Source organism: Rattus norvegicus, chromosome 3, assembly GCF_021556685.1.
Source record: "Rattus norvegicus strain SHRSP/BbbUtx chromosome 3, alternate assembly SHRSP_T2T, whole genome shotgun sequence".
NCBI lineage: Eukaryota > Metazoa > Chordata > Mammalia > Rodentia > Muridae > Rattus > Rattus norvegicus.
The window spans coordinates 140,083,109-140,108,343 of record NC_141536.1 but is presented as its reverse complement, the minus strand read 5'-3'; the positions used below and the strand labels follow the sequence as shown (position 1 = coordinate 140,108,343).

Genomic DNA, 25,235 nt, shown 5'->3' with positions numbered 1-25,235 from the left:
TCTCCCCAGGATGACTGCTGCAGAGGACGGTGCTGGGCTGGGCTGAAGAGTGTGTGAGTCAGGGCTGCAGAGCTCTTGCTGTGAGTTCTGCTTAGCTGATGGATGGAGGGTTCCCTTTCTCAAGGAGGCCTCAATGACAGCCATGACAAATGTGCCTTCTGGGTGCTCCCTGTGCGGTACCCCAACCTGGTTTCAGTTATTTCCTGCTCAGACCATCCTAATGTGTAGTCTGCGTACACCGTCATTTTACCGATTTTGCGGTGAGGATGCCAGGCAGACAGGCTAAGTGTTGCCCAGAGCTGGACAACTAAAATGCTACAGAACCTGACGAGTATAGCGCTGGGGACACATGGGTTTGGGAGTCAAGGAAGTGCTTTTAGTTTGAGCCCTCCCTTAGAATGGGTTACCTTGGGTGAGAGACAGTGTCCCCATGGCTCAAACAGACTGAATGTGCTGGCCGGCTCAGAGTCTCAGTGTGAACCTATCCCAGCACAGGGTAGAGGGATTCTCAGTCTTTTTGAACAGGGCTCAGTGTTTGTTATCATTCATTAGCTAGGCTCTGGGCCAAGAGCATGGGTATGGGAAAGATCTAGAGCCAATCCTGAGTTTCAAGAAGTCCAATATGCAGATCTGAAAAGATGTCTAGGAGGTATGGTGGCAAACATCATCTGGGAGCAGAGAAAGAGTAGAAGGTCCTTCCCACACAGTGAGTCAAGAAGACCTAGAGATCCGATGTGATTAGCATCTCTAAACCCTGTGCTGGGTTTGAGAACAAAGATAGTAAGATTCTTCCCAGTCCCAACAGTGTTAGAGGCCTGGGAGTTCTATTTTCCAGTAGCATAGAAGGACCACCTATGGTCATTCTATAACACTGTTTGGTTGAATTATATAGTTATCCCAGGAAGATCAGACCCTTTGAGGCGTCTAGAAACAGGATCTGCTAAGTTTGGTTTTGTTTTTGCGAGACAGGGTCTCAAGCTGCCCTTGAACTCAGGATCCTCTTGCTTCGGCCTCCTACATGCTGGGATTATAAGTGTGTGCTACCCCACTTGGAAGAAGTGTAACTTTTTTGTTGTTATTGTCTGTCTGTGATGACACACAAGGTAGTCTTTTTGTACCTTGTATAGCTGGTAGTGTCTGTGACTACCCAGAAGACTCAGAGCTTTTCCTCCAAACAGTTCTCGGTGTCTCATGCATGAGGAAGAACCACTTACCTTGAGAAGCTGCATCATTGTTCAAGATTTCTCAAAAGGGCAGGGGCCAGAACCATTCAGTAACAACACAATTTCTGAGTCATGTGGACTCTTTCTGTGTCTAGGCCACCCAAGCCCTAGAGGTGGGCAGCTGGTGCTCAGTGCTGGTAACACTGAGCCAAGAGTCCTTGAAGAGGGAAGTCTGTGTTCCCAGGCTGCTCTACATCTCTTAATGGATGGGATATTTATGAAGTGTTTGTCACATGCCCAGCACTGTCGTCTGAATTGAGGTACTGAGCCAACCCTAAAGGAGTCTCTGGGAGGCAGCCTGAGGGAAAGAGCCAGCATGAGGAGTCCAAGACTGGAACCCTTCCCTGCATCCTGCTGTCTACTCGATGCCAAGCCTGAGATCAGGCCTCTTACCTCTCCATACCTGCAGAGTTAAGAGTCAGAGGTTAGCCAGGCAGTGGTGGTGCATGCTTTTAATCCCAGCACTTGGGAAACAGAGGAAGGTGGATCTCTGGGTTCAAGGCCAGCCTGTTCTTCACAGAGAAACCCTGTCTCAGAAAGAGACAGAGATGAGAGACAGAGACAGACAGAGACACGCAGAGACACACAGATAGAGAGACAGTCAGAGGTGGAGATGAACAAGGGCCCTTCAAGCTCCGATGGGCTAAGGACTTCACAACTGTTTTCTTCTGTGACCACTTTGGGGCAGGGATGGGGGGTGGGGTGGGGTGGGGTGGGGTGGGGTGGGTAGGGACCAGGTACCTGTAACTTGAGGAAGACTCAGATAATGGAACATGAGGCAGGAACAAACGCTCTGCGGATTTGCTAGAGGGATAATGTTTGGGAATGGCTCCATTCAAAGCCACCTCTTGAAAGATAGAACACCTCAGATATAGATAGATAGATTCCTGTGTGTTTGGGTTTGGGTCAGGAGGAGCAGCAGGAGCCTGCTCTGTCATATGGGGACAGGCTGGCTATGTAGCAAGGACGTGCGTTCACAAAAGTCTGCACCTTTGGGAGTCTAGCTTAGCTTGGCCAGCTTTTTATTTTGCCAGATAAGGACATTTCAGATGATGCCCAGAGTTCTGTGGTGTCATATTGTACGAGAAGAGCCTCTGAACACCTCCCAGGCTTCAGTACCAGAAAGATACCTCTCAAACTGAGTATATTATGCCTTTTAGAAAATCTTGCGGGCTGGAGGGATGGCTCAGTGGTTAAGAGCACTGACTGCTCTTCCAGAGGTCCTGAGTTCAATTCCCAGCAACCACATGGTGGCTCACAACCATCTGTAATGGATCCAATTCTCTCTTCTGGTGTGTCTGAAGACAGAGACAGTGTACTCACATAAAATAAATAAATAAATCTTAAAAAAAAAATCTTGCTGTAGGCTGGGCGCATAGCTCAGAGTGGAGCCCTTGCCCACCATGCAAAAATCCATAGTGTCCTTCTTCAGCACCACAGGTGGTGGTGGTGGTGGTGGTGGTGGTAATAGTACATTATATAATTATTTTCGTATGGCTGTTTTTCCTGCATGTGTGTCTGCACTATTTGTATGCCTAGTATCCGCAGAAGTCAGAAGAGAGCATTAGATCCCCTGAAACTGGACTTCCAGATGGTTGTGAGCCACCGTGTAGGGTCAGGGACTCAAACGTGTCCTCTGCAAAAACAACCAAAGCTTTTAACCACTGAGCCATCTCTCTAGCCCCCAAAATAACACATGGACAAAGCCCTAACTCGTTATCCATATTTGCTCTAGTTTATCTCAGGCAAATGTTGTTGTTGGCCCGAGTCAGGCCTGAAAGATCTTAATCCTCATCTGGTTTCCTGAGTCTGTTCCCTTGTCTCTCTCTGCTGAGGTTATTAGAGGGTCTATTTACCAATAGAAACTGAAGCAAGGGCCTCCCTCTGGTGCGGTTCTCTGCAAAGGCAGAGCGAAGACTGGGCTGTAGTGCTTGCTCTCTGGAAAGAGACAGTTGCTGTCTTGCTCTGTCATTCATGTCTGCAGGGATGCCAATCCAGTCTTCTCAGATCTGGTGATCTGTAAGGCAGAAACCCGGATAACTGTTAGGACTAAGCTCAGTCTTAAAAAATGTGACCAGTGAGGTAATATTTCCAGTGCACATATTGAAGGATGTCCGTTAGGTCATCGGTGACCTCTGACAGAAACCTGCAGTGTTAGGCATGCAGTGTTCAGCCGTCGCTGGCTGGTCTGTGGAGAATGAAAATCATCTGGGGAGGCAGGCTCGTGCTAGGGTAGGCCCCTTCCGCAAAGCTGGAAAGGCCTTGCTTGGGCAGCTTGCACTCACTGTCCCTGCCTCTGTGACCTCCAAGGCCCTAGTTGGGGCCCCTCACTTTCTTTTTTTCTTTTTTTTTTTTTTCCAGAGCTGGGGACCGAACCCAGGGCCTTGTGCTTGCTAGGCAAGCGCTCTACCACTGAGCTAAATCCCCAACCGGGGCCCCTCACTTTCAACAGCACTGTCAGGGCTGCCTGGGGACTGAGGCTTCCTGTACCCACTTGCCCTAACCACGCTTCCCACCATGGAGGTTCCAGAACCTCAATTGGCACCTTTAGTAGGGGGTCTTATTGAGTGGCCTATGAAGCCCGGCACAACCCCTTGGAGACGTGAGGAAAGGCCCCTGGTGAAGCAGTTTCTGTCTTTGGACGCTGAGGTACTGCTGTCCTGTGCTTGAGTGGAATATAACCTGGCCAGCCAGCAGGCCATCTGCATGCTGCTCTGTCACGTGGCCACTCGGGGAAAGTGGACTCTGGTGGCAGAGGAAGCCTAGAGCGTTCTAAAAGAAGGGCCTCAGAGGAGCTTCTAGTTAGCAGGAGGAAACCCAGGAGCATGGTTTCAGGGCCTTCCAAGATTCAGATGAAAGCCACTGATGGCAGATGCATTCTTGTGGCCCCGCTTAATCAAATATTCATCAAGCAACCAAATGTGATAAGACTATTCTGGACATGTCAGGGGAGGCAATGATACAACTATTCATTTACATCCATTCTACTGAGCATCTGTCTCAGGTCCAAGGTGTGCTCCCTGTCCTTGGGGAGCTCTCCAACCTGGCTGAGTTGGATGGATGAATGGATGGATGGATGGATGGATGGATGGATGGATGGATGGACGGACGGACGGATGATGGGTGGGTGAATGGATGCGTGGGTGGGCTGGTGGGTGGATGGGTGAGTGGATGGATGGATGGATAAGTGGGTAGGTGGGTTAGTGAGTGGGTGGGTGGGTAGATGATATACAGGGCCTGCTACATAGAAATGCTACTAAAAGATATGTTGTGGGGCTGGGGATTTAGCTCAGTGGTAGAGCGCTTACCTAGGAAGCGCAAGGCCCTGGGTTCGGTTCCCAGCTCCGAAAAAAAAGAACCAAAAAAAATTGCCTTGCAATTGGCCTGGGAGATTTGGCAAACCCAGATGAAAGGCAAAGACTTTCCAGACTGGCTAGGAGAAAGAGAAACAGCTAAGGAGTCTAAGGGCTCAGGGGCGCGGGTCAGAGGTGGAGACACAGTTGTGTGTTTACCAGACCATAGCTGGGTCCGATTTTCAATCCCTGCCTCCCAAAAGATCGCCAACCAAGGCCCTTCATCATAGGTGACCCATGTTTTATAGTGGAAATCACAAGGTTCAGAGAGGGGAAGCAGTTTGCCCAAGACTGCACAGCTGTCACATGGTTTTGGCATTGAGGCACTGTTCTCCGTCTGACTGCCTCTGGATAGCTATTCATTTGATGGCCCATGGGCTGGAGCTGCTGCATGGGTAAGCGCATTATCACAGTTGGGAAGCTGGGACTTCCAAAGGGAGTTGGCCCAAGGTTTTATGTTCAACATGGCAGGGGTCCGGACTCTGACCTCCTGGCTTCCTATACTGTAGAAACAAAGCAGGGCTCCGCAGGGGACCCTCTGCAGGTATCCGGAGTCCTAGGAGACAGCCTCCATAGCGCTGAAGGCAGAGCCCAGCCCAGTACTTGCCAGGTGTCATCCAGGGAGGCAAATTCTAGCACAGAGCACATTCTCACCGCTGAGGTGAGGATAACAACTAACGAGCAACAAGATGGCGTGTTTGCGGCCGGAGAGGAGGCTCGGCAGTTAAGAGCAGCTGCCGCTCTTCCAAAGGACCTGGGTTTGGTTCCCAGCACCCACATCTTACAACTGCCTGTAACTATTTCTAGGGGATCGAACACCTCTGACCTCTGAGAGAACCTGCACACAGCTCCATATTACTAAAAATAATAATAAATAAATCTATTGGGGGTGGGGAGAAGATAATGAGTCTTCAGAGCTAGCTTTTGGTGTCAGGGCTGATCCCATAGGCCGGGGTGTCCTGGAAGGAGCTCCCGAGATGATAGGGTACTGAGTCGAGGCTGAGCCTGACTCATCCTGCAGTGCAGAGGGTCTGGAATTCCAGGACGGGGCACAGCAATGCAAGCAATAGGTACCATCGTGTTCCCAGGAGAAAGAGCAGCTGTAAGCTGCTGTAAGGAAGGCCTTAGAGGAGGAGGACCAGAATCCTGGCAGAGTAAGGGCTGAGGGAGGGCAGAGGAGAAGGACCGCAAAACACAGGAACCCAGTTTGGTGTTCCGTCGGAGGCTCCCAGCAAAGGGCTCATCCTCGTTCCCTCTGGCAATGGAGGCCCTGGAAGTCCTATGTCAGCCTTGCAGGGAAACCAATTTGGTGCTGTTCCTCTCATCCCCACACATCCCTCTCTCCCTTGTACTGTTCACACGCACACACCACCTTCCCTTTTGGAAGTGGCAGACTTTGGATACTGAGCTAAGTGTGAGCGAAGCCTGCTGAACGTCACCTCTGCAGTGAGACACAGTCAGTTGTGTGACAAAGAACACCTCGTCACCTTCGGGGTCCTGAGCCAGTGTAGTGAAGCCGCTGATCAATTCCCTGAAGTGGCTGTGAGTCCTGTGGAGCCCCTCACAGTTCATGGTGGGCAGTGGCTTCAGAGTCCAGTCTGACTGACTTCCAGGTCTGCTGTTTGTCAGCCTGGGGTCTGAGATGCATCGTGTGAAATCCTTGGCCATGTTCTCATCTACCAGAGAAGGACCAATCGTTCCTTCCAGAGAGCAGATGGATGCTCTCCTGAGAGCCTGTGTGAAAGCAGCCCAGGGTGCACCAAGTAGCCTCCCAAAGCTGCTTCCCAGTCACCTTCTTCCCCAGGCTTAGCCCCTCTCCCCTTCTCAAAGCCCCAATGACAAAACACTGCTGCCTGCACAGACCCAGTCCTGAGAGCCCACCAGGGACAGACAGCGTTAGGATCTAAAGGGACGATTCCAGAACCCCAGTTCTCACCTCCCCTTGTCTTCTGATCTTTCTCTCCCTCATTCTGCTCTCAGAGGAGACTTGTGCACACCCATTCTTCACTCCTCAGCTCTCACCTGGGCTTTTCAAAGGAAGCTCATGACCAGGGCGAGCAAAGAGCTCCGAAGGACTCTTGATGGTGTGTGACTTCAGAAAAGTCCCTAAGCGACCTTGGACTTGATGTGTTCCGGATCAACGGTCCCTGCTCTGTACTTCCCCTTCCTCTATTACTTCACTCACCCAATTCCTCATTATGTAACATTCTTCCTGGTAGGTGTCTTCTTGTGTTCAAGGCCCAGGTCAGATGCTGTCTCTTTAGGAATCCACTTCTGAACCCCACGACTCCTCCTTAGAACCTGGGCCTTTCCCATCATGTTAGCTCTGTATGGTCAGAGGTGAGATAGCCCCTTGCTACCGCCAAGAAAATGTGTTCCTCTGTGGAACTCCAAGACTGAGGGGGAGATTGGCCCCTCCCTTAGAACTGAGAGGAGGCGGGTATTGGAAGGGTCCCAAAGATCAGCTATTCCATCAAGAGCAGGGCTCAGGTTAAGGCTATCTTGGGCCTTTTGTCAGACTTTCTGAGTGGTCAGCCATGGAAAGCACAAATAGAATGTCCTGGTTAACCCTTTTAGGCTCTGCTGGGAACAAGTCATTTTATTTGTCTGGCCTTGTAACCTCTTTGGTAACTGGTCAATGTAATTAAACTTAGCCTCAGAGGAGCAAATTGAAGTGAAATTAAACTGGATTAGGAAGCCCATCTGTGCCCCTGTAGGGTTTAGCCCATAGTAGATGCACAGTAAGTTCCGGGGAAGTCTGTTCAGTTGATTTCTCCTCCCCACGGGGGTTTAAACAGGCCAGGTGCTTGCAGAACAGGAGGGTCACCTAGAGAAATGTCACTCAGAGGCTGTCACTCACTGTCAGTCACTCTGAATTGGTGGGCTTTGGAGCCCCCACGTCCTTTCCTGCTCTGCGCTTCTGAGATCCTGTGAATCCTTGGCTCCCATTAGTTGATTATTAGTTAGGGTTCAGCTTGGATGTCTGTTTAGCAGTGATAAAAGGCAGATTTCTGTTACAGTCATGAGCTAATTAGAGGCTTTGAAGTGGCACAGTTATAAAATCCCAGCCAAGAAGAGCTGAGATGGAGCTTGGGAAAGGAACCCTGATGGAGTGGTTGGAGCCTGTGTTTGTTAGATTTGGGAAGGGTGCATCATGGCTGCTCCGGAGGACTTCCTGGGGCAAGAGTATCCCCTGTGGCCTGGGGGGGGGGGCGCGTGTGGCACACAGGAAGCACTCTGTGAGGGGCTGAGTGAGTAGATGACAAGCAGGCATGGTGTCTCCATCAGATGAGCTATTTGGCCAGCAGGGTTTTCTGGTTACCCCAGAGGCCCTGTGGCAGCTTCTCCCTCAGAGTATATGTGTGTTGTGTGCTTAGCTTCCTAAGACTCGTGCTTGCCACTCCTCCCCTCCTCCCATTTCTCCCACCCTCCCCTCTCTTCCGCTCCTAGCTCTGTGAAGTGTAGTCAGTAAACAGCTAGCTGCACATATTTAAAGTATCCCGTGAGGTCATTTGGGCAAACCACTCTCAGAATTAAGATGATGATTCCCTCCTGTTCCCTAGAAGTTTCTCTTGCTTCTTTGTAACTTGTTACTCTCTAGTCCTGTCCCCTCGTGCCGGGCAGCAATGCTTCCCATGGGGGCGGGGAGGGTGCTTTTAGACGTTTCTAGAAATGTAACTCTACTGTGTACATTTTGGAGGGTGTGGCTTTGTTCATTCAGTCGTTAGTTGGAGTCCTGTTGTATATATGAATAGATGATATCGTTGGAGTACCGGGGAGATGGATCAGAGGGTAACGTGCCTACTTGGAAATCGTAGGAACCTGAAGTGAGACCCTTAGAACCCCATGAAAATCCAGGTGAGACTGTGCACACCTGTAACTCCAGCCCTAGGGTGGGGGTGGGGGTGGGGGTGGGGCGGAGACAGGTGGATTCTGGAAACTCTCTGACCAGCAAGCCAAGCCAAAGTAGCCAGGCCCAGGTCCTGGTAGAGGCCCCCATCTCGAGAAATAAGGCACGGGATGACATGCAACATTGACTCTTGGTGTCTACAGATGTCCCCACATGTGAGTACACTCAAAGATACATGTATACACACAGATCCATGCATACATACATGCATGGATGGACACACATACACACACTGAAAAGGTAAAAACTGGTTTGTTTGTTTTTGTTGCTGAGTAATGTTCCATTGTACGCATAAAAGACCAAGCGTGACTGGTTTGTTCATTTATGTCTTGTTGGTCGTGGGTTTTTTTCTGTTTCTTTGCTGCTACAGACATGGTTGTTGCGAACATTTTTACACAGATCTTTTGATGAACACACACTGTTTTCTTGGTTTATTTGAAGTCCAGCTTCAGCTTGGAGAGGGGTTCTGAGGAAGGGGTGTCTAGAAGCCTCAAGAACAAATGACTCAAAAGTCAAATTGTGGGTCCATGCTGGCAGCCTGTGTTCTGCTGGAGACAGCTTCCAGTCTGCTCTCTCATTCTCTCTCTCTCTCTCTCTCTCTCTCTCTCTCTCTCTCTCTCTCTCTCTCTCTCTCCCTCTCTCTCTCCCTCTCTCTCTCTCTCTCTCTCTCTCTCTCACACACACACACACACACACACACACACACACACGTTTTGCTTGTGCTAGTTCTTCAAGCAGTTCACTCCTGCTATTCTAAAAGCGAAATTCTCTGGATAGCTCATCTTCTGCAGATCATAAGCCCAGTCTCTTGTTTTCCATATCAATCTAGTCATTTACTCCATGATTGTCCATTGAATCGGCATCCTGTGACCCCAGCCCCTTAATTCTTAGGGAAGAGCAAGCAGACGTTTCCTTTTAATATTGCAAAAGAATTCAGAGCTCTGCCTGCCTCTGTCAAGCACAGATGCTAAGTTACCTGGCTGGAACCCTGTCCTGAAATTAATTACCATTTCTACCACACTCAGGCCTAACCTCGCTCTGTCTCAGGCAGATCCTGAACTCAGGAATTTGTCTGCCTTTGTAAGAATAAACAAAACAAAACAAAACAAAACAAACAAAACAAAACAAAAAACCTTGCAACCCACTCCCTAAGTCTCTTTCTCGCCTTCCTTAGCACCTTTCTGACAAGTTGGCACACAGTGCAGCTGCCTCTGTCCCTTTAGATTCCTGAAGTCCCCCATATGATTCACTTTGCATCCTTATTTTTTTTGCATAGTTGAGAAATTATATATTTTCAAACCCATAGTTTTAGAGTCTTCTCCACAGCCTTAAGAGCTGTCCAGAAGGTCCCAGCATTTGCCATTTTGCTGAGACCTTAGGCGCACCTTTGCCTCCCGGTCTCCTGCTCTCTGATGATCAGGGAGTCGTTAACATCAACAGGAAGGACATTCCTCAGAGGACTGTGAAAATATGTACATTATTATACAGACTTGCCTCACACAGCAGCCAGAGACACTCATGGAGGACCATGCCTGCTGGCCCTGTCCCAGGGGCAGGAACCATGCCAATCTGTCCCCGCCAAGGCCATGTGGGACTCAGCGTCATTCCTGTAATTAAATGGACATATCATTTGAAAAACATGCAGTTAACTAAGCAGGCCCAGTCCACAGTCCCATGCCAGTTTGCAAGAATCCTGAAGAATCCTGGTTCCCCCATGTCTTTTCCTACACTTGGAGTGGTTGGCATTTAGCTGTTATGGTGATGTGTGAAGGAGGGTGCTTCTCTGTGGCCTTCGTTTTCACTTGCCTTTCCTAGTGACCAACGGTGGGACCACTCCCTATGCTCTTGGCAGCCCGTGTATCAGTTTTGGTAAGTGTCTATTTGGATATTTCCCATGAAAGGGGGTACTGTGGCTCTTGCTGAGCTGTTGGTTATTCATTTTTTCATTCACGTTCTTTGTCAAATACTTACATTTTGCGAATATTGAGTTTTAGTCTGTGGCTTACCCTCCAGGACCTAGAGAGTTTCATTATGTGTGTATGTATACATATATGTATACATATATGTATACATACACACATATACCTCCATTTTCTGGATCCAGTTCTTATTGCTCTCCACAGGTGTGCGTAAGCTTTTGACGTTGCAGCATAATGTTTTCCTTTCTCTCTTTAGTTCTGCACACGAGAACTGCATAAACCATTTACAAAAAGAAATTCCAAATATAATATTTTAAGTACATATATCTTTTTGTGTTGGGTCATATTCATATCAGTCCTAGGCCTGGTGCAGCTCAGGGATGCAAGTTGAACACACCTTACAGTCCCTGCAGGTCAGCGTCTGGAGCTATCTATGGGACACGGGTACTTAGAACCTCACTGTGCAAACAAAGACCCTGTGGAAGCTTAGTCAGAGCTCATCCATGACTCTGATTTTTCAAACTGTTCCTGGTGCCATTAGTCCTGCAACTGTGGGAGGGTCTGGGGTCCTTTCTGCCTCCTTCATCTATAAGATGGACAACAGAGCCTTTCTGTGGATGAGAGCTGAGTGCTCTAGCTCTCCATCCCCATCCAAGGTTGAGGAGTGTGGGTCTGTGTCATTGACATCCTATGGAATGGGGGGGATGGGAAGAAGGGGTTGTACGCATTCAGAAAGGGCTGTGGGACTTGGCCCTGGCCTGGATGGGACAGGAAGATGCCTGGCAGCCTTCTCTGCTATGCCCTGGCTCTCTTGAACAGGGGCAGCATTTTCCTTCTTCTGCAAAAGCTCTTCCACAGCCTGGAGGCATTGTCTAGGCTCATAAGCCAGCTTCTGGTGGAGCAACACTCTGAGGGGCAATGTTGGGAGCTATGGATTTGACCCATGTAGAGCCATTCACAGTTTCCCTGCCTGGACGATCTTGCAGACTGGGAGGCCTGAGAGACTCCCAAGAGCTTTTTAGAGGACACTGCATGATCAAGGCTGGGACCCCACATGAACTCAGTCAAGGTAGCTGGGAAGAAGGCTTGAGGGTGGGGGTGAGGTTGTGATGTCACAACAGCTCTGAGAGGCAAGAAGTGTAACCTTCACTTTATGGATGTAGAGACCAACGCACCAGGAGGTCAAAAGGCCATCCCTGAACAAAATTAAGGTTGCACTAATACAGGAGGAGGAGGCGTGAACCCTAGGAGGAAGCGATTGGTGTCCATGGTCTCCCAGAGGCCTAGACAAAATCACCGCTATTCTCTTCTCCTTGTCCCTCGTAGGCCATCTCTTCTGGCCCTGAAGAATGGACCTCCTGATTTCCTCTTGAAGCCACATCTGCTTCTGGCCCCTCCCCTTCCATCTCATGTTAGCTTTTATGGCCCTCTTAACCTGTCTCTTACCTGCTAGACTAGAACCTGTCCTCATCTCTGGTGCAAGGCCGTACACTGTGATTTAAACCTGACCTTCATCACTAAACCTGGCTTGACGTTGAACCGGCTAGCATTCCAACACCCATTTACCTCCTGGCCCAGCCTTGCTCTCGACGGCCCCTGTGTCCCCACTGAAGGTGGCTGCACAGTCCCCAGCCACCACAGCATTCTGGAACTGTTGACCCCATCCTTAAACTTAAGAGAGCACCTTCACGGGAGGCTCCTAGGAATTCTTCAGAACCCTGTTCAAGGACTCCCTTCTGACTCCTGCAGAAACACTCTTCCCTCTTGCCACATAGGTGTGAAGACACTGGCCACAGAGGAAAACGGACAGCAAAATAATATCGAACGGCTCTTGTGTCTGAGCTTAACTTTGCCCTTTAAGGCTTCTGTCAGGAACAGTGGTTTTACAACGCAGAAAACCCAGCCATTGTGCAGATGTCACGGGTGGGAGGACTCAGCTGGCAACCTGATCCTTCAAGAAAGCAGTTTGGTTGGGAGAACATCCAGACTCTTTGGTCCTAGAATCCACCCAGGGATCCATCATGAGGAAATAACATTAAATGTGGAGCAATAGCTACAGACAGAGAGAGCATTGCACTGGCTTTGGTAATGAGAAAGTACTCGTGGTTAGCAAAAGGGAAGAGTTAACCATCGTGGGCCAGCGATGGAAGATTATGCAAGGCATAAACCACTGTACGTATGCTCGAGTGTCTGTGTTGATGTGGGTGTGGGTGCGTGGTGCACGCTCGTGTGTGTGAGTATGGGCACAGCCATGCCCCAGCACTTGTGTGGAGGACAACCCTGTGTGTCAGCCCCTCACCTTCACTTGCAAGGCTGTTCGGCCTTCTAGCTTCCAGGACTTTTCTTGTCTCTACTACTGTTCTCACTAAGAGCACTGGGATTGCAGACACACGTTTCTGTGTGCAGCTTTTACAAGATTCTGGAGATCCCAACAGCTCTTCATACTCGCACAACACGTACTTTACCCGATGAGTCATTTCTCCAGCCCCCAGAAAACACGTTTTATAAAGACTGCACCATATGGACAATTCTTAAACCATGCTAAATTTTTTAAAAAATATGAAGATATATATAGAGTTATAGATATAGATAGATAGATAGATGATAGATAGATAGATAGATAGATAGATAGATAGATAGATAGATAGATAGATAGATAGATGGGTGGGTGGGTTTGGATCTGCAGTGGATGCCAATATCTGAACACACTCTGACTCGGATGCTCTGGGTCAGACTCTTGATGGATAAAGTCAGTGCATGGTGGGGCCTAGGCACGAGTGGGAAGGCCAGTGTGCTAAGGAGGAGAAAGTGGAAGATTTGGTTCTGTGTGGCCCTAGTGCTTGCTCTTGCCAAATACTTAGTCTTCAAAGGCTAGCGTGCCACTTTCTGGAAGTCCTAGCCCAGCTATGTCGTGCTCCTGTGCTAAGAGTTTCTATGCCAGGCACTGGCCTTTATTGTCACAACAGCAGTGTGCCTTAGTTACATTTAAGGCGCTTGGCCCTGAGAGGACTGTTCTGAGGGCACACAGCTACCCTGGCCTAAGATTTGAATCCCGAGGGGTCTGACTTACCACAAGGGACCCCCTGAACTGGTGCTAATAGCATTGCTTTGTACCAAGCCTGGAACATACAAGCTACAGCTAGACCTACTGTGTGCACATCTGTGAAAAATAAATTGAACTGTCATCTTAGGCTATGAAGAGACATCATGGCCGTGGCAACTCTTATAAGGGACAACATTTAATTGGTGCTGGTTTATACATTCAGAGGTTCAGTCCTTTCTTGTCATGGCAGGAAGCATGGCAGCAACCAGGCAGACCTGGCACTGGAGGAGATGGGAGTTCTACCTCTTGTTCCAAAGGCGGCTAGAAGAAGACTGGCTTCCAGGCAGCCTAGGAGGAGGTCCCAAAGCCCACACCCACAGTGACACACTTCCTTCAACAAGGCCATACCTCCTAATAGTGCCATTCCCTGGGCCAAGTACATTCAAACCACCACAACTGTTTTTGGTAAACTGTCAGATTTGTGGTACTGTACTTTACAAAGTTACAGCAAACTAGAAACTATCCAGTATCAAACCATTACGCCTGAAGGAATCACAGGGTTAGGCTTCTGCCAGTCTCTGTCACATCTTCACCCACGCATAACCTTGCCTCATGTGGGTTTCTGTCTAAATTATATCTTATTTAGTACATATCAATTCATATCCAAAGACACATACCCAACAGCTCTGTGCTTCATCCCTGCGGGAAGTATTTCCGACCAATGTATTTCTTTGTGAGCAAGCTCTCCTGTGTAGAGGGACACCAGCTAGTAATTTAGCAAAGGCTTGGGGCGATCATTTCAACCATGGAATCACAAGCGAAAGGGTTGCAGATCTGGTCATTCATAGACTTCGACTAGCTCTGTGCTTACAGTAGATGAGGTTGACCAAGAAGCCACCTGGTTGGGGTGCAGTGGCTCAGTAGTTAAGAGCAATGGCTGCTTTTCCAGAGGACTGGGTTCAATTCCCAACACTCACACCATTTGTCAAAACCTTTTGTGACTCCAGTTCCAGAGGATCCAATGCCCTCTTCTGGCCTTCGTGTGCATGGTGAGCAGACATTCACACAGGCAAAACACTCACCTAGGATAAATCTCTTTTGTAAAATACGTCATGACGCTGTCTTGTGGTCAACTGAGGACATGGCATGCACTCAAACTCATGCCTGTGTGCGAGTGACTGGGGAAGAGTTGAAATTAATTTTGAGTATTACATTTTTATTAATTTTGAGACTACAAAGAAATACCGGCAAGTAGATGGCTTTACAAATATAAAATCAATGAATAGTGAAAAGCAAGCACGTATGTTAGGTTTTAAGATCTGACATCAGGCTTTGGGGTTTCAAATGGGATTTCAACAAGATGGGGAGAAATAATTTGGAGGGGCAGCTGGAATGAGCTCTGAGTTCTAGACAATGCCCATGCTGCAGAGGGCGGGAGGTGAACGGAGAGACTGATTGTAGAGCACGAAACGGCTGCTCTCGTTCTTGTCCTTGAGATCCAGTTGTTAGCTTTGTGCTCAGGTCTCTGCCAAGGAGTAGAATCAGCCTTGAAAGAAAGATGGCCCACTGCACGAAGCACCAAGCAAGAAGACACCGTGACTGTGCAAACGGAGTCCTCGCTGCCTCCGCTGCTGAAAAGCCAGTGCACACTCTTATCATTCAGCCAGTGTGGTGGGTGTGCTCTGGGCAGAGCATCCGTACTAGCTTAAGGCCTGGGAACACAGTCAAGGACGAGATGGGCCCATGTCTTACTTTTCTGGAGCTTATAAAGATAGTGGACAAATAGGTGTATAAATATGTTAGTGGACGCCGAGGATGCTAGAGAGCAGTGAAGTGTGGGAGGGGAGAGGGAGACCGGGGTGGGAGCTTGCATCATATTAAATGGGGTGCATTTAAGAAGACACCCAGGGGGCAAAGATCTTCCTGGAAGAGAGAGAGTGCTGAACAGAGGTGTGGGGGCGGAGCTCTCCAGGCAGAAGAATTAGCAAGTGCAAAGGCCCTGAGGAGGGAACTTGTGAGAAGGTGTAGTGGGTGAGGGGAGCAGTAGGAGAGGATGAAGACAGTCGATGATGGAAAGAAAAGGATGTCAAGGACTTTAGATCAGCCAGCGTCCCTAGATGGGAGGCATTCACTGAAGGGGGTGCCACAGTCTGATCCCTGTTCTGAGGGGACTTGGCTTGCCATGGGATTGTAGGGGCTAAGAGGATTTCTGTGTCCAGGGACAGCTGGTGGCGGCTGACACTGTGGATGGGCACTGGCAGCTCTAGCAGGGAAGGAAGGGTGCCACAGCTCCCCTGAAGCACATCAGAGGTTTCTGCAGCTGGAGCAGTGGGGTTGCTGTTAGTCTCCGAGAAGCAGAGTTCTGCAGAAAGACTAGAGAGTTGTGCTTTCAGGAATGCTAATCTTGGAGTGCTATCTTACACCCAAGCAGCAGTGTCCTGAAGGGCCATTGTTTGCTAGACAGTTATTGGCTTGTGGGTTTTTTTCTTTTGACTTTTTCCTTGCACACCACCCGCCCCAGCTAGAACCAAGGTGGAAAAAATGTTTGGAGGGAGCTGGATTTGGAGATAGCCCAGTCCTGAAAGTGCTCGCTGTGAAAGCCTGAGTTTGAAACCTCTGAAAGCTGTGCGTGTGACACACACTTCTAAGGCCAGCTCAGAAGTGTTGGAAACAGCTCATTGGCTAGCCTGCTGTGAGCCCAGTGAGAGAGACCCTGTCTCAAAAGACAAGATAGATGACTCCTGAGGAGTGACTCTCAAAGCTGACCTCTAACCGCCACATGCATGTGCACACACTGGAACATGGACACATAAACACATGCACACGCATGCACACATACACATGCAATGCTTATGAGGTCAGGAACCTCTGAAATGCAAATCGTTCTAACATCATACATTAAGATTTTGGATTGAAAAGCCTGGAAATATGTCTCAGTCAGTAAAGTGTTATAAAAACTGAACACACGGGCCCAGCACCCATGGGAAAAACAGGATTCAGTGTCTGCAATCCTGGTGCTGGAGAGATAGAAATGGGTCCAGCCAGTGTAGAGAGTGATTGAGGAAGACACCATCACCTCCACACATGCACAGACACACATGTATAAATTCACATGACAAATATGTATGTCACACATGCACATGCATTCACAAAAAGAACTAGGATTGGGATAACGATAAAATATATGCACTACATTAACGTGGGTCTAGAGAGATGGCTCAGCAGCTAAGAGCACTGGCTGCTCTTCCAGAGGACCCGGGTTTGGATCCCAGCACCCGCATGGCAGCTCACAATTAACTGTAACTCCAGTTCTAGGGGATCCAGTGCCCTCTGTTGGCCTCCATGAGCACCACACTTGCCCGTATACAGCGTGTGTACCCATACATGTAAAACAAAAGCCATCTTGGTTTTGTTTGTGTGTTTGTTGTGTGTGTGTTTGTGTGTTTTAAGGAAGATAGTGGCTGTGGAGACAGCACAGGGAATAAAGCCCTTTCCAGGTCTGCATGAGGGTCAGAGGTCAGATCCCCAGCACCCAGGAACAAAACCTGCTATGGCCATACACTTTTGTAAGCCCCAGAACTGAGAGGGGGTGGTCACCAAAGCTGAGAGGCCAAGAAGGCTAATTGGTGGGCTCCAGATTTTAGGGAGATACCTTGCCTCAAAAAATAAGAGTGACAGAGACATCAGAGACCAATCTCTGCTTCTCTGTACACACAGAAGTACATACATTTACACTCACATGCGCATGTCATGTGCGCACACACACAAACACACACACACACACACACACACACACACACACACACACAGAGTCACATAGTGCCCAGTGAGGTGTCTCAACAAGTAGCAACATTTGTTTTGTAAGCGTGACAACCTGAGTTACTTCTGTGGGTTTTCTTCTACACACACACACACACACACACACGTACATTATTGTTGTTGTTATAACATTTTTTACAATAGTTATGAAGATAGCAGACAGGCGTCCTCTGTGCGGGCTCTGCCAGCATGGAGCAGCCTTTATTGCTGCTGAGCCCACCATTGCTATCCCATGCACAAGTGTAATCAGCCCCATTTGCAGAAAAGCCAACTGAGACTTAGACGGATCCAGTGCAGTAGGAACCTGAACCCAGGTGCATTTGATCCTAGAGCCAGGCTGGTTCTGTTAAGTTAGTTGGTTTCTCCGTGAGTAAAAACTTTGAGGCAGAAGACGTTTAAGCGGGGCCTGAGTGTTTGCAGACTCTCCACTTACAGAGCATCTTGAAAATGCGTGTTATGACTAAATCAAGAGACAGGACAGCTTCTCTGGAGGACTTTTCTGGAGAGGGGTTTGCTACTGTCTGGCGTTCAGCCAGCCAGTGCGAGCGATGCTGGACCTTGCTAAGAGCCAGGGAGCTTCCTGGACCTGAAGGGTTTCAGCTCCGTGTGGGAAAGGCCACCAGCAGTCAGCTGGACGGGGACCAGCTGCTAAGCAGGCAGGGCAGCTGGCAGCTCCAAAGAGCAAGCACGGAGGAGGGAGGAGGAGCCTGCAGTGAGGGGCAGGGCTTGTGGGTAACACAGGGCACGCTTGGGTGAGCCATGCTGCATCTCTGTACGCAGCTCGCGGGTCTCAGAAACACAGATTCGACTTGGCTCCCAGCAGAAGCAGCATGCCGTGAGTGCTGGGGGGATCAGAACGAGCCGGCCATGTTTCAGGGTCATGCCTTATGGTACCGTTGCTCATACTGCAGGCTTCACAAGCCATTGGTTTTCTGCTAACAAAAGTGTGACCAGTGGACTGGACCTCTGGGTAACGACCCTTAGGGCTGTCAAATGATGCTTTCACAGGGGTCACATATCAGACATCCTGCATACAGATACTTACATTGTGATTCACTACAAAATTACAGTTATGAAGTAGTCACAAAAATAATTTTATGCTCGGGGGTCACCACTACATGAGGAACTGTATTGAGAGCCACTGGATTGACTGTCAGGAAATGCTGGTGGGGTCAGGAAGATTGGTTTTATATGTCAGTCCTGGTTCGACTTTACCAGCTGATGAAGGCTCTCTGATCACTAATTGATGGAGAGCTGTCTCCATGAAAAGGGACTGTGGTCCCAGGTACAACTTCTGACATCTGCATATCCAGGCCCCATGAGCAAAACAGAGCTCTAGAAGGTTAGCTGGGCTGAGTTTCAAGGGCACTGCACTCTCTCTCTCTGTCTCTGTCTCTCTGTCTGTCTCTCTCTGTGTCTCTCTGTCTCTGTCTGTCTCTGTCTCTCTGTCTGTCTGTCTCTCTGTCTCTGTCTGTCTCTCTGTCTCTCTGTCTCTCTCTGTCTCTGTCTCTCTCTCTCTCTGTCTCTCTCTCTCTCTCTCTCTCTGGCTTCTCCCTGCCTGCTCCCAAGGAACCGGTTTCTTAAGCGGTGTCTTTATTCATCCCAAAGCGTGAACCTGTTCCTCGTTGACCAGAAAGAAAACAGACCCTAAGTCGTGTTTGAATCAGCGGGAGCTTGGGATTAAACCTCTCTGACTGTACTCACAGTGTAATGGACCCTTTTCCCCTGGGGCTCAGTCTTAACCTCTTGCCTTGTGTACCTGCCCTAAAGTTGGTAGAGCACTTACCTCTCAGTGTTCCTCCTAAAGCTTCCCCTTTGGAAAATCTCTCCTCCTTTTCCTTATTGAATTCGGTCTGCTTTTAAATGAGGGTGGGTGGTAGAATGGGTGAAAAAGACCTTTTGCTGGAATCCAGCTGCCGGCCCACACTTCTCCCATTTGCTGGGCAACTGCAAACACATCACCTGCTCTTGGGGGATTTTCATTTCTTTGCAGATAAAATGGTGACAAATTCTCCCTGAGGTATTTTCCATGCTCAGCTTCTGAGGCCACATTAGCCCCTTGCTGGTATTTGAGACTGGTACTGGCATAAGTAATGATGACAGCCTAGGATCCTAAGAGCCAAGGCCCAAAGAGCAGAGAGAAGGCACAGGGATGGGACATCATCCTCTTCCTGTGCTGAGAGGAGGAGAGGCAGGAGGGGAGTTGCAGAGCCTGACAGCTCTATCAGTCAGGAAGCACAGGGAAAACATATGCAAGGCTGCCGGGGGCCTCCATCTGCCAGGAGGTTACCAAGCTGAAGTTGGCACCATGACCCCTCTGTTCATACACCTCTCCCTAGTCTCTGCACAAGGTCTATCCTGGAGCAACTGGGATTGGAAGGAGTGGACCCAGGATTCCCCTACTGCTCCCTGCCTGTGTAGGAGGCCTGCCAGATGTTGCCCTGGTGAATGTCCCTGGGCAGCTGGCCTGGAAGAGGGTACTTGTAACTTCAGAATCAGGTAATGCCTTATCAGACTCTCTTGAGATGTATACAGATTATCTATAAAGAAGGGCAGATCCCTTTCAGAGTTAATATGGGAAGAAGCATTCTGATTTCCCAAGGTTGCCTATCACTCTTTTCTTACCTTGGTTGGGTCTCAAAGAGACCCATAAACAAAGGAAGCTACAGCAGGTACCTGGAGCAGCTGGACTTGAGAGAAGTGAGGCAGGCCCTGGATCATCACCAGTGACCATGTAATGCAGCTCGGAGCTCCTGAGGGTCTCGGGAAGGCCTGCACTGTCCCTGGGCTGTAAGAAGAGAAAGTTAGGAGTGGCAAGACCAGGGGTCTCTGGATAGGGCTTCTCCTTTGCTTATAAGAATGGTAAGAGTAGTCCTGCTCAGGTTAGAGGGAAGGCACAGGAAGAATTCCTTGGAAGTAGTGTCTGTACTGTGCTTGCCTCTGGCCTCAGGTGAGGGCAGAAAGCTGGCCTTCCATCCTGCCCTGCTGCTACTGCCCAGTATCTGAACCGTCCTCTCCTTCCTTTAGCAACGGTTCATCTAAAATAGAGATTATGTGGGTTTATCTTGATTGGGATTTTAAAACTGAGGTGTAGTTCATGGACCATAAAATTCACCCTCTGAAGAATATACCACCAAGAGAACATACATCATAAAATTGTGTAACCAGCTCCATTATTAATCCCCAAGCATCCGTATTGTCTTCCTTGAGAAGTCCCACTCCTGTCGGCAGCTGCTCTCTGCTTCTCTTCTCCCCTTCTTCTTGGCAACCACTAAGTGGCTTCACTCAGTGACTTCTGTCTGTCTGGATTTACCCATGTTGGGTATTTCATGTAAACAGAGCTGTTCAGTACTCATGTTTGCATCTGGCTTCTTTCACTTAATGCAACGTCTTCGGGGCTCACTCAAGTTGCGGCACATGCTATACCCTCATTTCTTCCGATGGCTGAAATCCTGGTGCACGAATGTGCAACACAGCACATTATCTCCTACTGACATGTAATGTACCTGCGACAAGCCTGTGCACAGTGTTTCAGTGCCTGCCTCGTTCCTTGGGAAATCTATCTAGAGGTGGAATTGCAGGCTCACAGGCCATCCCGGTTAGCTTTGTAGAGGACTCGCAGACTGTGGTTTCCACCAGCCGTGCATGAGAGTTTCTCCACGCTCGTAACCGTACTTGCTGTCACCTGTTTTCTTATAGCAATCCTGGTGGACGTGTAAATTTTGTATCTCAGAATTCGAACCTGTAAACATCCCCCTTGTTTGGGGCTATTAGGTAGGTACTTGAGATTTAACTCGGGGTCTCTCACATACTCTGTAAGCCTCTGCTAGTAAGCTACATCCTCAGCCTCCAAATCCCTTAACAAACGGCCTTACCCTGGTTTGGTTCCCGGCACCCACATTGTGCTTCACAAAGTCCTCTTCAAGCCTCCACGGGCACCAGGCACACATGTGATACACATGTACATGTGTAAACACTCAGACAACATAATAAAAATAAATCTTCTTAATTAAAAAAGAGTAAAGAATTCTAAAACAAACAAACAAACAAAAAGCCCGAAATGGTCTATTGGTCTGGGGAGTCGTCTCCGTTGTCTTGCTGTACACACACACACACACACACACACACACACACACACACACACACACACACACCTTCAGACTTTCTAGTCAGTTTTTGTCCTTGGGACAAAACATCTCAGCAAAGTGAAAAGGGGATGATGTTGTACATAGTTTTAAGTACTCTTAGCCCATGGGAGAGGGGCATAGCTGTGTATATAGACTCTGTTCTGTCTTCTGCTCTGTGGCCCAGCCTGTGGGATGGAGACCCCACATTCAGGGTGGCCTTTTCTAGCTCCTCTGCTCCGGAATGCTGCCCTCCCCCACAGATACCCAGAACCACACTTTCTTCATCCCCAGTGCTGACAGTCACTAATCAGCACACCTTCTGTGAGTAGAACGGATGGGAGGACCCCATTGGCTGGAATGGAGGGGGAAGCCTGAGCCTGCCCTGCTTAGAGGTCCAGAGCTAAGTTTCCTCAGTTGGTGTGTCGGCCTCGGCCGGGGACCAGTGCTGAGGCATCAGAGACTAGTCCGGTGGAGCCGCCTCAGCCCTCCAGCCTTTCCTGGTTGCCTTGGGAACCCCTGCAGCATTTGGCCAATTTGTGAAACAGTCCTGCCACTGTTCTGGGGTTGCCACAGTGAGAACACAGAATCCAATGGCTCTGTTGAATGGTTTCAGTGCTGGGAGTGGCTTGTGCCAGAGACAGGAAGTGATCTAGAGAAGTCCACACCCCACCCCCAACACCTACCATCTTAAGTGTGGGAAGGCTGGACTTGAGTCTGCTTCTGTGGGAGAATGAGACTGCCCTGAAGCCTGCAGAGCCTGGCCTGCCACCTCAGTGGAGCTGCCCTGAAGTTCTGAGGTTGGAGGGTAGCTGCTGGCAAGCATCCAGGCCTGTTTCCATTCCCATCCCTGCATTAGCATCCAAGGAGCACACGTTGCTGTATCTGCCAGGGAAGAATGTTCCAGGCTCTGCCTTGGCGGAGATGGGTCCCTCCCTGGCTGCCATGCACTGCTTTGCACAGCTGTTGGAGGCTGAGTCATAAGCTCAGCCCGTTCTGTTCTCTGGGGTTTCGGGGTTGCTTTCTTCTTTCATAGATGGCTGATGCTTTGGGGAAAAAAACACCTTCAGAGATATATTCCGGGATGTTCACTTAGAACACTGGCTGACCTGAGCACCTGGCTGCTCCCCCTATTGAGTAAGATGCCAGGGTCCCCGAGAACTGCAGCTTCCTAATCTTAGAGTCGCAGAAAGTGACCTGGGAATCCAGTCAATACCAAGACGGCTTCATTCCCCAGTCCCTTGTTTTGCAAACAGCCCTAAGTCAGAATGTGGGAACAAGATACCCCAGGGATCATCTGGTCTAGCTCCATGATCTAGCATGGGGTTCTAAACCATTGTATTATGAACAACTGTGTGTTGACTGGTGTTCGTCGCTATGAAATACACCAGGGAACTCCAGCGAAGGGGTTAAGACAGGAAGGGATGGGGGCCGGTCCCTACAGGAAGCCCGCTGGGCACAGGGTGAATGCACAGACCTGGGGGTGGGGTACGGTAAATACCTCAAGCATAGATATGGCGGTGCCTTGACAAACAGAGCTCTCATTATGTACACATACATACACATGAACATGCACACACATGCACATACTCATACACACACACACACACACACACACACACACACACACACACACACACGCTCAGAGAGGAGAAGGGGGAAGAAAAAAGAAAAGGAGACTGTTGTAGGTGGAAAGGACTTGATCACTAAGATTAAGTGTTTCCCATTTTATTTTCACATGACCATGAGCTTCTGGTGGATTTCAAACATGGTCCAGGTCCTTTCTCTATTACTTCTGATGCTGCCCAGACCCATGCCCTCCTAAATTCACCCCTGGAAGGTTTTCACAGCCTCCCACCTGGTCTCCTTTCTTCTGGTCCTGCCTGTTCCCTACCAACACTATCCAGGGCTTTCTCACAGTCACATCTCCTTTGTGGGAGAGTTCTGTGCCTCCCTGTGGTCCACTGGACAAGACTCTGGCTTACCAGGCTATGTGGCCCCACTCCCACTGATCCTCGCCTCAGAGCAGCCATGTTGTTGAATTACTTACTGCTTTTGGTCATGCTGCCCTGTCTTCCCACCGGTGGACTCCTGCCCATCCTTCCAGCCCCAACACACGTTCCTGGTTAGAAGAAGCTTTCTTTGACCTTCCTGAGGCCACCAAAATGTCTTGGATGTGTTTCTTTTTTGAAGGTCATATCACACTTCAATTATTTACTTGCAGACCCACTGTGTGTTTCTGTTTGTTCAGTGGCTCTTGTGTGACAGCCATGCCTTATGCAGGCAATGTTTCGTGTTACTTTCACAGCACCCAGCGAGGAGGTGCAGCACATGGTGGGAGAGGCTGAATCTCAGAAGTAGGCAGGCTTGACTGAGGCATGCATTAGGAGAGTACAGGAGCCAGAATTCAACCCCAGACCTGTTCAGCCCTATTTCTGCATCCTTCCAGTTCCTGCTTCTCATTCTAAGCCCTTCGGCAGCACTGGGCATGGGGATGACCAATCCAAGAGGCAGATGACTGAGTAGTTGCTATGGAGTGTGCACAATGGGGAAACGGGGACACTGGTATGAAGAGGGGTGGGTGCCCTTGGGGTTGAAGGGATGAGAGATTGTTGGCCGCGCTCCCGTGGCTTAGGGTTTCCTTTCACCTTCTATTCCAAGTGGCTGCCTCCAGCTGCCTGGGGACAGGCCTGTGGGACTCCAGGCCGAACAGGCCACATGACAGAGAATGCCATGGCAACATGCCTCCTCTCTGGGGCTATGATGAGAGGGAGGAGTTGAGAGGACGCAGGACACACACTGGGGCCTCTGGGCAGGATCCTGAAGAAGAGGTACCCTGTGGGCCTGGGTGGCTTCTGCCTTCCCAAGAGGGACCCTGCCTGTGAGGTCCCATCCCAGCAGGGGAAATACCACTTCCACTCTGCCCTGAATTAATGGCTAGTTCTGATCTCCCAGGAGACTGTTAGCTGTGTCCAGGTACAAATGCCACCCCATTCCCACCCCCAGCCAGGGAGGAAGGAAAACAGAACTCAAGAGGAGGGAGAAGCAGGTTGCCAAGCAAGGTTGTAGCAGAGGCAGCAGGGACAAAGCTCACATTGTACGAGGGCCACATGCGGTTTTCATCTAGTCTCTCTCACCTGCCTCCCAAAGCCTGGACTCTGCTGACTCTTCAGCCACATTCATCCGGGCATGGTAGAGAAGCCATACTGGGAGGTGAGGCCTGCTGAAAGGTGCTTCCTCCTCCGACAGGCTAAGGCAGGGAGAAGGGTGTTGGTGGGAACAGAGCCAGTAAAGAGACTAGCAAGGGCTCAAAGGAAAGAAAGCTGCTCACGGGTCACCTGACCACAGAGGACTCACTCTATGGCAGGCAGTCCTCCCAGCTTTGTCCACTCATTAGCAAATACCATCCCCCCACCTATCCTACTCCAGCTGCTCCTACCATGTCCTTCTGTGCCCCGGAGACAGGGACCCCTGTGTGCCTTTGTACACAGGCATACAGTCCACTGATTCCCCACTTTGTGCTTGCCCATGCCCTCCACTATGGGTCTGGCCCCGCTGCTGTTCCCAGAGGCTCTGCTTGGGTGACTGAGCCTGGAGGATGGGATGGTACCAAGCTAGGTGGGCAGCTCAGGTGACGGGCATGGTGTCAGTGGCTCCTGCAGCCCAGCACCTGACACCTTTGGGCAGACAATGCTGGCTGTGTCCGGGCCCTCTAGGGGAACAGACCGTGTTCTGTATCACAGCCAGGAAACTAGCCATCTGAGTAGTGTCTTTGTCCACTCAGGAGATGGTCCCACTACTGTCCAGGAGAAGCAGGCTCCTGGGGGGCCCCTGACGTGGGAAG

At 49.7% G+C, this 25,235-nt stretch overlaps 1 protein-coding gene across 5 annotated transcripts in view; it reads left to right on the top strand.

The window, feature by feature from the left end:
* Nucleotides 1-25,235, top strand: part of Snph (syntaphilin) — a 40,802-nt gene that overhangs the window by 3,368 nt on the left and 12,199 nt on the right.